Source organism: Carcharodon carcharias, chromosome 15 (assembly GCF_017639515.1).
Source record: "Carcharodon carcharias isolate sCarCar2 chromosome 15, sCarCar2.pri, whole genome shotgun sequence".
NCBI classification, from domain to species: Eukaryota; Metazoa; Chordata; class Chondrichthyes; order Lamniformes; family Lamnidae; genus Carcharodon; species Carcharodon carcharias.
In genome coordinates, this window is record NC_054481.1 from 39,214,868 (window position 1) to 39,229,641 (window position 14,774).

At 43.9% G+C, this 14,774-nt stretch overlaps 1 protein-coding gene across 1 annotated transcript in view; it reads right to left on the reverse strand.

Annotated features, from left to right (window-relative positions):
* Window positions 1-14,774, reverse strand: part of tex2l (testis expressed 2, like) — a 91,094-nt gene that overhangs the window by 37,345 nt on the left and 38,975 nt on the right. The window lies entirely within an intron of this gene.

Here is a 14,774-nt window from a genome sequence, read left to right on the forward strand (position 1 = left end):
GTCAGGGACATCATTTCCTGATTTTGGAACCTCCCCTCATACCATACAAATTGCAAGAACTATTTTGGCAGCTGTTTCAAGTTTCTCTCTGGGATTTGTGCAGCTCGACATTTACCATCAGCCATGGCATAACACCATTCACCTGTCAGTGTCCTTGGTTATGGATCCTTTTGCCAATGGGAACAGTTTCTCCTTATCAACTCTGTCCAAACCCTTCATGATTTTGAACATTTCTATCAAACCTCCTCTCTTCTCTTCTCTTCTCCCGCCCAGGCCTCCACCCTCTGACTGGACTTATCTCTGAATCCACGCTCCTAACCATTTTCCTCAGATGGGGAACCATTAGCATGAATTTCTGCCACCCAAAATCCCTCGCACGCCCACCAGTCTTATTATTTTGCCTTAACTTCGGGCAGGAGTCCATCCCATAGAATAATAGTGAAGCTTGACCATTAAACTCAGTTCCCGGCAATTATACCTGTCATTCACAGACCAGCTAACAAACTCCCTAGCCTAATTTCCTGCTAAAGAGTTAAAATTAGTCCTTTCATGTCAGGAGCAGCTGTGATATTAGTGGAAATGTACTGACAATACCAGCTGTATCTGTCACTCCCCTTGAATCCCTGAATATTAGTAACTAGGATGTCACAACTGCCATTGCACCTCGTTTGTTTTATATCTTCACACACACTTTCCCTTTGGGGAATAGTGGTGGAAGGATTCCAAGGCTGATTATCAGCCTGTTGGACTGTGTTATCAAAGCTCCTTGCGTGGCCAACAAGTCCTGGCATGGTAAACCCAGAGCTTCTAGCCCAGAGCTACGGACACTACCACTGCGCCACAAGACCTCCACATCACACCTAAATAATGGCAATTATACCTGACAGCACACAGCACATATCATGTTTATTGCCATTAATGGCCCCATCATCCCCAGGCCGTTACCATATTCCTTACTTTTCCTCTCACGGTGGAAGCATTTAGATGGAGCACATGAAGGCATAAATTGTGCATTGTGATGAAGGGGAAACACAGGGGTTGAGGGGTCAAATTAAACGTGGCACTCCCGCTCCACACACTACAAAAGTTCATAGATTTTGCTCAACTCGAAGTGTGAGGTGCCATGAGAGTTCATTTGAGAATAATGAACATTCATTTAGTAGCAAAGCTCAGCAGTTCAATTCAAATCAGCTGAAGGCAAAGCTGGAGAACATTTTGTGAGGGTTGTGGATATGTGTGCAGATAGTAGAGATACTTAGATAAGGTGTCTTCAATGAGAACTTACTTTATTGCTCTTGCAGGCTGTGTGAGTATTCTGAATGACTCATCGATAAATTGTAGGCTGGAATTTGCCACCCCAGTTGGCGTCCGGCATCATGGTGGACGTGAGTGGACAATATGGCATGAAGGCCAAAAATTGGTTTTACACCATCGTGAAACCAGTTTGAGATCATCCACTCCGCCCGTCAATGGGTGCGCTGCCTTTCCTGCTGTCCAACGCCAGGAACTTAATTTCAATACATTTGCATCTCATCATCCTCCCTGCCTGATGGAATCATCTCCGCATATTGGATCATCCAGGCACGTCATTGGGATTGCACACTGACGTATTTCACAACAGCATTTAAAAGGTGTGCGAGCTGCACTTTGAGGGAATTTGGAGGTAATTGTACACTAATGTTGTGCAGCACTCATGAGGGTCGCACGTTCGACTTCAAGGAAGAGGCGCCGCGCACAGGCAAGTCGCTTTTTTCTGACTGGCTGACAGTGCAGTGCCAGGGCAAGGACTGCCCTGTGGTTGGGTGAGGGTAGGGGGGAGTGGTGTGCAAGGCAGCAAGGTCTGATGGCAGTGCACAAGCACATGTGGGGAGAGAAGTGGCTACGCGTTAGTGAAACCTTGTATTAAGTGAGCATTCTTCTGCAGCTGAAACAGTTCAGATGTAGCCTCATTGACATACATGGAGTCAGGCCTTTAGCTTATCTGCCCACTCAAGCAACGCAGAGGCATGAAAGTGCTACCAAGTGTTCTAGTGCTTTTCATACCTCAGACACAGACTGCAAAGTAATGAGTGTTTTAGTGAACTGCAGAACAATGGATGACTGGGCACCTTGTGCAATCTCCTTGCTAAAGCTGACCATGGAGGAGTCACTGGTGGAGGTTCTCACAGCCCCTTGCAATGTCATCATCCTGGTTTGGACCAGTCTCCCCCATGGTTCAAGCTAACAGTGCAGCCTTGCAGTGTGTGTTAGGAGAATGCCTACGCCTGAGCTGAAAGCACAGCATGCAGTCCAGTGGGCAAAGCTGCTGTTAAATGGTCAATGGAGTGGAGCGGAGGTGCCTGTGGTTTTGGGCAGCCATGCAGTGCATTAAACTCTGGTCATCCAAGTGGTGGCCAGCACACTCTTTCACATGTAAAGGGGCCTTCAGACTTAACTAAGAGAGATTCTTAGTACACCCATGCTAACCCATATGTCTCTCTCTTTCACCCTGCAGGAGGAGTATATCAGGAGCATGGAGCCTGGTGAACTAGCTGTATATCTCATAGCATACAGAGAGTAGAGACAAAGGAGAAGAGTGTAGGAGGTACATTGCCGCGCAGAGGGAGGAGCAGCACCCTCAAGAAGAAGGGGTGGCTGGGGCTCCTGTGCACTCTACTGAAGAGCCACAGTGAGCCATCGTGAGTCGGTGCCTCACTAGACCCAGGGTTTATAGACGGCGCTTGTCATTCCTGCAGATGACTGAGAACCAGTGTTGCTGAAGACTGCGCATGTCCAGGGAACTCGTTGGTCACATATGTCAAGTGCTGCAGGATTTGGCGCCACGTGGCCATGGAGGGCATGCACTGCCCATGGCTATGAAAGTGACTGCGGCGCTCAATTTTTACGCCAGTGGCTCCTTCCAGGGATTCATACGTGACCTGTGTGGGATCTTGCAAGCCTCCATGCTCAAGTGCATCCAGGAGGTCACAGATACCATATTTGCAAAGGCACAAAACTTTGTGCATTTCTCCCAGGATCGGGAAAGCCCGGAAGCAAGAGCACAGGGATTTGCGCAGATCTCAGGTTTCCCACAGGTGCAGGGTGCCATCAACTGCATTCACATGGCACTTAGATCTCTGTGGCAACAAGTGGTCAACTATGCCAACCGCAAGAGCTTCCACTTGCTTAATGTGCAGCTGGTGTGCGACCACCATAAACATATCCTGCAGGTCTGCGCACGATTCCCAGGGAGTGTCCATGACTCCTACATTCTCAGTAGGTCTCAGATCCTTGGGGCAGGACTTTTAGGTCGGCAGGCAGGCAGGATCAGCTGGCCCGGGATCGGCTGGGGAATGGACCGCCACCCGTGATTTGACGCTGGCTGGTCAATGCTCAATTAATTGGACATCGATGGACAGGTGTCCACTGGCTTGGTCATCTGATACCCATTGGAAGACTAAAATTGCAGCAAGGACCAAAATGCATGTTAGGGCCCTGGTTTCAATACTTTCATGAGGATTCTGCTACTTTGGGCAGAAGCACTGGCTGCCCAAATTGAGGCTTGCTCAAAAAATCACATCCAACGGCCCTCAGATCCAAAATTGACATAAATGCTTCAAAAATGATTTCAGCCTATCACCTTATTTGGTCTAAATAAATAGGGAGAAAGTCACATTCAAAGTTTCTAAATGCACATCTTGTGCGTAACAGCCAAATAGCTCACCTTTGGCCATGATAAATGAGTCGCTTCATAAGGGCAGATCCTTACTGATCCTGTATGGTATAAATTCCTCTGCTTTTTGGTCTCCTTTCCCTCTTCCATTCAAGCTTAGCTCTCCAATCTAGGAAAATGATCTTGTGCCAGGCTAAATTCTGTAAAGTATAGCAGACCGTAGTAAACCTGGGGATCTTGGCCAGTCTGTACATGGGAGCTGCCAGATTTGTCAGTAAATCAGGAGCATTATGTAAGCATCCAAAACATATCCTCTGTGGAGATTCAAGCAGCTTCCTTCAGGTTTGATCTGAGGGTGACATTAGCCTTTTTCTACTAGCAAGCATCCTTCAGTCTTCCCCTCACCTCAATGGGGTGTCACTGATTCCTGTAAAATCAATGAACTGTGGAGGGTGGCAAGTATCAATGTGCATGGGTTTCTTCCTGTGGTCACATACTCACTGCACACTGATGTAGTGGAAACATTTTCTGTTCATAAAGAGACACCCCCTGAGATGAGGTGTTCAAACAGAATCATAGAACGTTTACAGTAACAGAAGAAGGTTATTCAGCCCATTTTATACATGCCAGCTATCTGCGCAGGCAACTCTGCTAGTCCCAATCCCCTGTCCTTTCTAATAACCCTGCAATTTTTTTTCTCTTCTGATACTTATTCAATTCCCTTTTGGAAGCCGTGCCTGAGTCTGCCTCTACCACAGTGCGTTCCACACCCTGATCAGTCATTGTATAGAATAGTTTTTCTTCATGTTGCTGTTGATTCTTTTGCCAATCTCCTTCAATTATTGTTCTCTGGTCCTCAGCCCTTTCACCAATGGGAATAGTTTCTCTTTATCTACTCATGTTTTCACAATCATTACTCATGATTTTAAACACTTCCATCAAATCTTGTCCCAACCTTTTCTGCTTTAAGGAGAACAACATATGAGTGCCATCAATAATTCCCTTTACTTTGAGATTCCAACCAGGCAGTCCAAGGGCAGAGGGATCCTCAGGCTGCCAGATTTTTTTCATTCATTCAAGGGATATGGGCATCACTGGCTAGGTCAGCATTTATTGCCTATCCCTAATTGCCCTTGAGAAGGTGGTGGTGAGCTGCCTTCTTGAACCGCTGCAGTCCCTGTGGTGTAGGTACACCCAGAGTGCCGTTAGGAAGGGAGTTCCAGGATTTTGACCCAGCAACAGTGAAGGAATGGCAATATATTTCCAAGTCAGGATGGTTAGTGGCTTGGAGAGGAATTTCCAGGTAGTGGTATTCCCATGTATCTGCTGCCCTTGTCCTTCTACATGACAGTGGTCATGAGTTTGGAGGGCGCTGTTGAAGGAGCCTCGATGAGCTCCTGCAGTTCATCTTGTAGATGGTACACACTGCCACTGTTTGTCGGTGTTGGAGGGAGTGAACGTTTGTGGATGGGGTGCCAATCAAGTGGACTGCTTTATCCTGGATGGTGTCAAGCTTCTTAAGCGTTGTTGGAGCTTCCATATGGGAATGAATGAAGTAATTCACCCAAAAGAAAAGACATTAGTTGTCCATACAAGGCATTGACAAACTGCAGAGAGACGATGTCCACTAGCCTTAAGTGTGTTTCCTTTTCCACCCTACCTCAACAACAGCTTTAACAGAGATTAACAAACACTGACCATTTATCATGTCATTCATTAAAAAAAAATACTTTATGGGATTCCTTATAAGTACAGGGGCTTTTGGAAAATATCTTTCATTTGAAAAGATCACATGATGAAGAATTGCAAGGCGGCCATCATCTTGGCTGCCACTTACTGCTGCCATGCTTTCATTGACCAGAAACTGAATTGCGCCAGCCAAATAAATACTGCAGCTACAAGAGCAGGTCAGAGGCTAGGAATCCTGAGGAGAGTAACTCACCTCCTGAATCCCCAAAGCCTGTCCGCCATCTACAAGGCACAAGTCAGGAGTAACAATGGAATACTTTCCATTTGCCTGGATGAGTGCAGCTTCAACAACACTCAAGAAACTCAACACCATCCAGGGCAAAGCAGCTCTCTTGATTCTCAACCTATCCACCACCTCCAACATCCACTTCCTCCACCAGTGCGCACAATGACAGCAGTATGTACCATCTACACAATGCACTGCAGCAACTCACCAAGGCTCCTTCAATAGCACTTTTCAAACCCATGACCTCTACCATCTAGAAGGACAAGGACACATGGGAACACCACCACCTGGAAGTTCCCCTCCAAGCCATGCACCATCCTGACTTGGAAATATATCGCTGTTCCTTCACTGTCACTGGGTCAAAATCTTGGAACTCCCTTCCTAACAGCACTGTGGGTGTACCTGCACCACATGGACTGCAGCAGTTCAAGAAGGCAGCTCACCACCACCTTCTCAAGGGCAATTAGGGATGGGCAATAAATGCTGGCCCAGCCAGCAATGCCCACATCCCATGAATTAATTTTAAAAACTTGGAAATGGAGCTGAAACTCAGCTCAAACAACCTGGCAATAAAATACAGCAGTCAAGCCAAAACAAGTCAATGAATCAAACTGGGGCTCCTTTTTGCAACTACCAAATTTCAACCTTTAAAGAAAATGTGCCTAGCCAGGCTGCAGGAACATACTGTACAGGGGCTGCTTAGTGATCTGAATGCTTATCAAGCACTGAGAACTCAAAATAGGGCCAAGGCCTAATGAATATTTTTTACTTGACTTTAGTGAGCCCCTCTCAGTGTTGCAAGTGTCCCCCTACCAGGTTTCAGATTCTGTGCAAAAGGGATGCACAGCAAGCCTCAGCACCCAAAAACACAGCTGCAGGCATTAACTAGCACATTATCAGCTCCAGCATATAATGAAATTTCAGGTGCCGCAGTTCAGCTTATAAAAGAGGGGTTTATTATATCAGCCACTAATATCCAACTATGATATATACTCAATCATTTTATTGTGGAGGCAAATATGGGATCAATTCGTTGACCCATTATTTAATTCAACTACAATCAAAAGTATATCAGCGTCCTCCCACACAATATGTGCTCATCATTTTTTTTACTACAAGTATGTATAGTTTATCACTTTTGAAAAATCTTGCAAGTTCTTGCGGCCAGTTAAAGAGAGTTGTGTACCTGATTTAGAAGGATAATTACAAGTAAAATGTTTACTCTGATTTCTACGCATTGAAGACACTTAAATTTAGTTTGGATTAAAATAGTAAGCCTACACAGAATTCCAATATATTTCATAAAATTAATCTAATTTCTACAGAGTCTTGTGGTGCAGTGGGTAGTGTCCCTGCCTCCGAGCTAGAAGCTTTGGGTTCAAGTCCCACTCCAGGACTTGATGTCTGAGGAAGGTGCGTCCATAACATGGCTAAACAGGTTGAGTGTCAACCCATAAATCTTTCCAACACACACCAATGGCAGGTGGTAAGAGTGGGAGAGATTCCTGGACAACCATGTGATGGAAAGAAATTGGAATCTCTACCATTACTATCCATAGCTCTAGGCTGTAACATGCATGTAAAAGTGTATGTTGTCACAGCAACTCAGGCCCCTTTGGGGGCCCAGTTGGCTGGACAGCCAGTGTGGATCAGATTGTTGCCAGCAGCATGGGGCTTGATCTCTGTTTTGGCTTGGATGGATTCAGGACCTGCCTCCTTTGCCCTGCCTGTGGTGGAGCTGGTGGTGCCATGGGTTGGAGCTGAGGGAACTCAAGAAGAAGAAGAGCCTGGACCTCTTACTTTTACCATCACCTCCTGTAATTCTTCTCACCTTGTATTTTATTATTTGCAGGGCAGTGCTCAAATCTTTCTGGTGCATCTGCTTTCTGCTCTGATCCAGAGAAGGTTTTTCTCCTGTACTTTGCAGCATAAGTAATTTCCCGAATAAGAAGCAAAATGAAAGCACAGCTGGATCCTTGTTAATAACTTGACAAGAAAATGTATGTTGGGATCAAGATTTCTATTCACAGAGTTGAAAATGGATAATTACAAAAGCTTTTTGCCAGGACCTCTTTCACCATTCATTTGGCATTTCAACATCATTTTTTAAAAATCATCCGTCCCATAAAGTTTATTTGACATAAAATCAATTATGCTTTTAAAATACATTAATGCCCCTAGATAGAGTTCAGCAACAGTTTGTCATATTTCAATTGTGCTAACTGTGAATGGGAACAATTTATGTTTCATGATAGATGTTCTTAGGAATCTTGCAGAATGGAAGTGAATTGAATGCAGTTTAGCATATTGGAAACGTGCATTTAAATCATGAGGCAAATAAAATTCAACAGGATCATTATCCTTCAATCTGAGATGAAGGTGGCATTTTTCAACATTTCTGTAATGAGGCTACAATCCCACATCTTTGGCTGATGTCTCTGAATTTTGAGAGGAGTTGTAGATAAAGCTATAATTTGTTCACAGGATTTAAAAATTAATATGATGGTCAAAATAAATGCAGTCAAAGTTCTCGCTGGCATTGCTTTCAAGCTAAGGAAAATCAACGATTCTGAAGTGCTGTGAGGTGAAAATCTTTGAAATGGCAAACTGTTTCATATTCTAATGGGTGACTAGCCACCTCCTAGCCTTCAGCCTGATTTATAATATCTGCCGTAGATAGAATATAGCTCTGTCGATAGATAGTATAGAATATGGGAAAAGAGAGGCTGCCCAATACTTGCTGTTAATGTGTAAATTGCTGAAGAGTTTGTGTGATATGTATATCACATATATATTCATATATATATATGGTAAGAACTTGCATTTATTATAGTGTCATTCACAAACTTGGAACACCTTTACAGCCAATTAAATTCTTTTCATGCACATTGTTGTAATGTAGGAAACACAGCAACCAATTTGTGCACAGCAAGGTTCTTTTAAATGACTGACCCACCTCTTCTGCTGCTGCATTGGAACCCCCTTGGGTGTGTGACTGGGAATCTCCCTCATAATGGTGGACATCCTCACTGGCCCCTGGGCCAGGGTTGGGAGTTAGTGGCTGGAGGAAAAAGGGTGGATGAACTCTGGCCTCACCTGCACTCCACCCTGAGAGTTAGAATCCATTCCTGGATGTTTTCTCTGTTTTTAGTATGGGCAATGGCTGTCCATTGCCACAGAGGGGGAACTAAAACTGCCGCCCTGTAAACTAGTGCCATCTCATCCACCATGCACAAAATACTTGTTAGGTCAGAGTTACATACTGTGCAGTTCTGAGAAATCATTATAGATGGGAAATTAAATCAAGTAGCATGGATTCACCTGCAATTCCTTATTATGTATAATGAAAGTGATACTTTGGAATGATTGTTTAGGAAACAGGAACTTCAGGTATGTACATTTTAAAATCTATTTTCATAAGATCATAAGAAATAGGAGCAGGGGTAGGCCATTTGGTCCATTGGACCTGCTCCTCCATTCAATGAGATCATGGCTGATCTGATTGTGGCCTTAGCAGCACTTTCCTGCCTGTCTCCCCGTAACCCTTGATTTGAAAGTTATTTAGCCAGAGGGTTCAGCCCTGTAATATTGTGATAAGGGGTCACTAATAAATTCTAAGTTCCTGCCAGTGTGGAAACCCCATTAATGATGGAAATAGTGCAGGCGCTCACACTTGTATACAAATAACGCCAGCTCTTCTGATTGGGATAGGGTCAGGACCACAGGAGAATGACAGCAGCAGGTACAGCTCTATTACACTTTCAGTGATAGAGGGAAGCCTCAGAAATGTTTCCTAATCATTGCTCAGTTTCTCTGACACAAGACATCAGTCTTGTGGTTCTTCTCTGTATCACCTCAAAGACTTCAATGTTTCCACTGTACCATGTTCCTTGTGCTCAGATCACTTCATGGCCACACCCCTTCAAATCTCTGTAATCTCCTCTAATGCTATTGCCCTCTGAAAAATCTATCTCCCTCCAATTCTGGACTGTTGCACACTTCAGATTTGCTTTGTCCTCCATTAACTTCAGCAACCTTGGCCCTAGGCTAACTCCTTCCCTAAACCTAGTTGCCTATCTTCCCTCCTTTAAGACTCTCCATCAAACCTACCTGTTTGACCAAGGTTTTGGTCACTTGTCCTGATATATCCTTACGTAGCTTGGTGTCAACTGCTTGCTGATAATACTTCTGTGAAATACTTTGGGGTATTTTAGTACTTAAAGGCATTATATAAATGAAAAACGAGACATGTCAAAGCTTTTTGTCTTGCACTCATCAGGACACATTGCAAGAAGAACAATATAAGGGAAAAACAACAATTTGTACTGTATGTAAAGAGAGTGCTGATCAGTAAAAGTGTATGTTGCCACAGCAACTTGGACTCCTTTGGGATGAGGGAGGCTGGCTGGCTCAGTTTGCCTGGCAGCTGGTATGGAACAGATTGGTGCCAATGGCATGGGGTCTAATCCCCATTCTGGCTGGGGTGGATTTGGGATCTGCCTCCTTGCCCCATCCATGGTGGAGGTTATGGCACTGTGGCTCAGACTTGCCTTGGGCAGAGGACTGAAGAAGAAGATTGCAGAACAAAAGTCCCTAGAACTCTTCCAGTTCCTTCCCTAACCAGCCTCATATTATTGAGGAAGTATAGTAAGCATTTCATTGTCCACTTGCGCTTGTACTTATCTATATTGGATGCCTTATCTGTTATAATGCGAATTAGATTTCGCTGTAGTTTCTTGGCTGCTTCATCAGATTTAGCTGCATCCCTTCACTGATCTGCCAAATTGATTGAAATTGAAACACATTGCATTTCTGAAGCCAAGTTGCTTACATAGATTGGCAACAGCAGCAATCCCCAGGACAGTCCACTCAGTACAGCTTCTGGTCTGGCATTATTTCCCTTCCTGTCTTATAGCAAATTCATTATTCTTCTCCAAGTTTTAAATGGGATACCTGATACCTCTGCTTAAAGATTAAATAACTTGGAGAAAGTCTAAGGTCATGCAAGCTGATCCATTCCATTGAATTGGTTTAATGTTTGAAGTGCCCTTGCTTGGTCAAAGCTTTCTTTCTTGCCATTTTACATTCTAACTGTTTTATGTAGTTTATCTGCCCTGTTATATTATTCACTATTATACAGCTAACATTGTATCAATGTCAATGCTGGCCTAGTGGTATCATGCTTTCTTTTGTTGTCCTCATCCATCTCCAGCTGACCAAAGGTCCTGGCGTGGTGACCATAACTGCTGCCATTTGGAATCTTCCCTTCATACTTGTGCTGTTGGAAATGAAAAACTACCTGAACCAAGTTCAACGTATTCCAGTTACAAAATAAGTAAAGCACTAGAGTTAAAAGAGAGGTCCCAGAGAGGCTCGATGGATTCAAGAACTGTTCCTTGTAGACTGAGACATTTCACTTCACTGTTCTAAAAAGTTGAGAGAAGGATAGACCAGTTAACCTAATAATGGTTGGAAGGAAATTATTGGAGTCTGTAATTTTCAATTGATCAGGGAGAGCCAGCACAGATTTGTAAAGGGTACATCATGTCCAATGAACTGGATTGACTTTTTAAAGAAGTGACTAAACTAATGGGCAAGGGAATGTCTGTGGATTTTATTTATATAGATTTTTAGAAGTCATTTGATAAGGTCCCTCATAAGAGACTGTTAGCTAAAGTTGAAGTTCATGGAATTTATGGCAAATCATTGACCTGGTTAGAAATCTGTCTGAAAACAGGATCAGGGACAAAGGGCAGGTTCTCTAATTGACAACATGTGACTGATCAAGTCCCACTTGAATTTATGTTGGGGCCTCAACTATTCACTGTATTTATTAATGACTTAGATGATGGGATAGAGAGTCACATGGCCAAGTTTCTGATGGCGCAAAGATAGTGGCATTGTAAACAGTGTAGATGGAAGCATAAAATTACAAAGAGATATTAATAGATTAAGAGAATGGACAAAACCTGTGGTAATGTAGTCAAATGACACAGAGTGGGGGTGGAGAGGGGTGTGGTAGCCACCACTTCAGACCTAAAAAGAGTAGAAGAGAGTACTTTTTAAATGATGAAACTTAGGAGCAATGGAGGTCCAAACAGATTTAGGGCGGAATCTTTTGTTCTCGGTGGGTGTCTCACTCGCTGCTTGAAAAAGCGGCAATTCACCGGCACTGACTCTGAGGTGGGCCTTCTTCTAGACTGAAGGTGCTAGAGGACAACTTCCTTTGTACCAAGAGCTACTGGCCAATCAGAGGCTGGCAGCTCTTGCACTCGGCTGTGCCACAAAGGAAGCCGTGGTTGCTACTGGAACAACATTCCCCTGGAATCCCAGGATTGCGGAGCGACCAAGGAAAATGGTAAGTGCTGTTAGGGTGATCTCATGGGGTGGGGATCACGAGGAGAGTGGAGGTCTATGGGGGTCAGTAGCAAGAGCAGGGGGTGACTGTCAGTGGCCACCCCCCTGCCCCAAGTCCATGCCCTCGATCATGCACAGATTGGAGCAGATCAAGACACCAACCTCTCCTCCAGCTGACATGCAGCCCACAGTTTTAGCAGTCGCGCAGGCCGCATATTGACAGGCCCATCTGGAACTGGGAAGGTGGCAGCGGAAGTGGGAAGAGACTCATAACTTTTGGTTAACTAGCTACTCAAGGCCTCAAGTGGAGGTGGTGTGGGAAGGTGGACCATGGGCCTTCCTGCCCAGAACTTACTCCCAGTGGAGGTGGGAAGGCATCAGGTATTGGTCCCAACACCAACCTGCCAAATTCTCAGATCCGCCCACCTCCTTCCTCACCTCCTGTGGGGGCAGAAGATTCTGGCCTTAGGTGTCCATGTACATAGATCATTAAAATGTCAGCAACAGCTACAGAGAATAATCAAAAAGGCTAATGGAAGGTTAATCTTTATATTTTAAGGATTAGAATACAAGGAGATAGAAGTCATGCTTTAATGATACCAGTTCCTGGTTAGACCACACCTGACATACTTTGTTCAACTCTGAGCAAGTGAGGATATATTCTCCTTCAAGGGAGTGCAGCATAGATTCACCAGAATGATACCTGGACTCCAAGGGTTAAACTATAAGGAGCAACTACACAAATTATGGTTGTATTCCCTAGAATTTAGAAGATTCAGGGTGAGTTGAATTAAGTTTTTAAGACATGATGGGGGAACTGATAAGATAGATGGAGAAAAACTATATCTGCTATTGGAGGAATCTAGGACCCGGGCACATGGCTTAAAAAGTAGAGACAGACCTTCCAGAAGTGAAGTTAGGCAATGCTTCTACACACAAAGGGTGGTGGAAGTTTGAAACTTTCCTCTGCAAACAGCAGTTGATGTTCGTTCAATTGTTAATCTTAAATCTGAGATTGATAGATTTCTGTTAACCAAATGCATTTGGAATATGACGGCAGGTTTTTCAAGGGGCGAATGGTCTACTTCCGTTCCTATCCTCCTACATTCCTAGATGTGCACTATATTAAAAGGTCTCTCTTAATAAGGTGCTATGTTTGGAGCATAGTAGATTATTAGCCCATGATTGCCTCAAGATAATTGTACTTCTCATCACTGGTTTACTGCAATTAATTTACTTGAGCTTGCTTCAGAGTGCTTTATTATCATTTTCTAGTGGTTGCTAAGCAATAATCCAAAAAACCTAGCAACCTGCAGTAGTCTTAGAAAAAAGGAACTAATAATGACATTATTGGCTTTCATGGTCTGGTACCTTTAATATTAAAGTGAATCCTGCATATCAGACAACATTATTATTGATATTTGAACTCAGCTATTCTTTCTTAGTAAGAAGAAGGTTCAGGGTTTGATCCCACTCCATACAGTCCCAGTCATTGGAGACTGGAAACTGGAACTCCAGCTCTGAACCCTGGGTTGGCATCCAATGGGATACTGAGGACTGTTGAGTTTAAGTGGACTCCTCTCGCTGTAGAGATTATGGTAACCCATAATATCTCCCTGACCCTCCTGGCATAAAGATTAACTGCTCATTGGCTTGCATAAAGATACTAAAAGGCCATAGAAGCAGCATTCATTTTGTGGTAGATCAGATCAGTCTACGAGTCCCTCTACAGCAACAGTAACAGGTTGTCTTTATATTGAGCATCCAACAACGGCATCCAAATGTGCTTCATAAGAGCATCATCTGACAAACAAGTTGGCATCAAGCCAAAGAAAGAGACAATAGAGCTGGTGACTGATAACTTGGTCAAAGAAATGTTTTTTTAAAATAACTCAAAGGAGAAGAGAGAGATAGAGAGCCGGCGAAGATTATGGAGGAAATTTTAGAGATTAGGACATAGACAGTGATGTGTGCTCAGGAGGTTGATCTCCGTGTGGTTTGGGGGCAGGAAGCGGTGGTGGGGATTTGATGAAGGGAGGTCTGATCCAAGGGAAGAAAATAAGCTTGGGGGCCTGGGAGAAAGCACTCATGATCCTCCTGGCCCACAAGCAGTGCTGGAAAGGCAATTACCTTCTTCCCAAATTTGTCCTAACCTCCCTTTGGCTGTCGGGTTTCCCAAGACATCTGAAACAGGTTAAGTCCAAGATTGACAGCCTTGTTAAAATCTGCCAACATGCCTCATGGGAGCAGGTTGACTGCCCGTCTCTGATCCACCAGATGTGAGTGGGTTGGGGGCAGATTGGGATTGTGCTGTGGATTTTAAAAGTTTGCCACCCCACCTGACCTCAAACCTATTGGTTTTGGGGGTGGGGTGGGGCGGGCATTAAATTTCACTCCATTGTTTTGGGTGATCTGCATAGAAACATGGGATATTTCTATTGAGCAAGGGAAAATAGAAGAGTAAGTTAATTTCTGGTGGCTGGCTTAAGAAGATGATCAGTCAAGAGCCAAAAGCAGGTTTAAAGCCATTAATGCCTTCTGTCCTGCAATTGGTATAATTGGACCTGGGAAGATCCATGCAAGGAGGAAGAGAAAAATAACTTGAATGCATAAACAGGTACATCTGCTCACAAAACGGCATACGTATATGTATCTCTTACAAACATTTTAAACATGTCTTACGGTTTATTTACAATAAAATTAAGGCTAAATCAGCAATATAAAAATTCCTGGTGCTTGTGGACAATAAAATATAGGGAGGAATGTGGATGAGGGGAATATGCTTTAGAA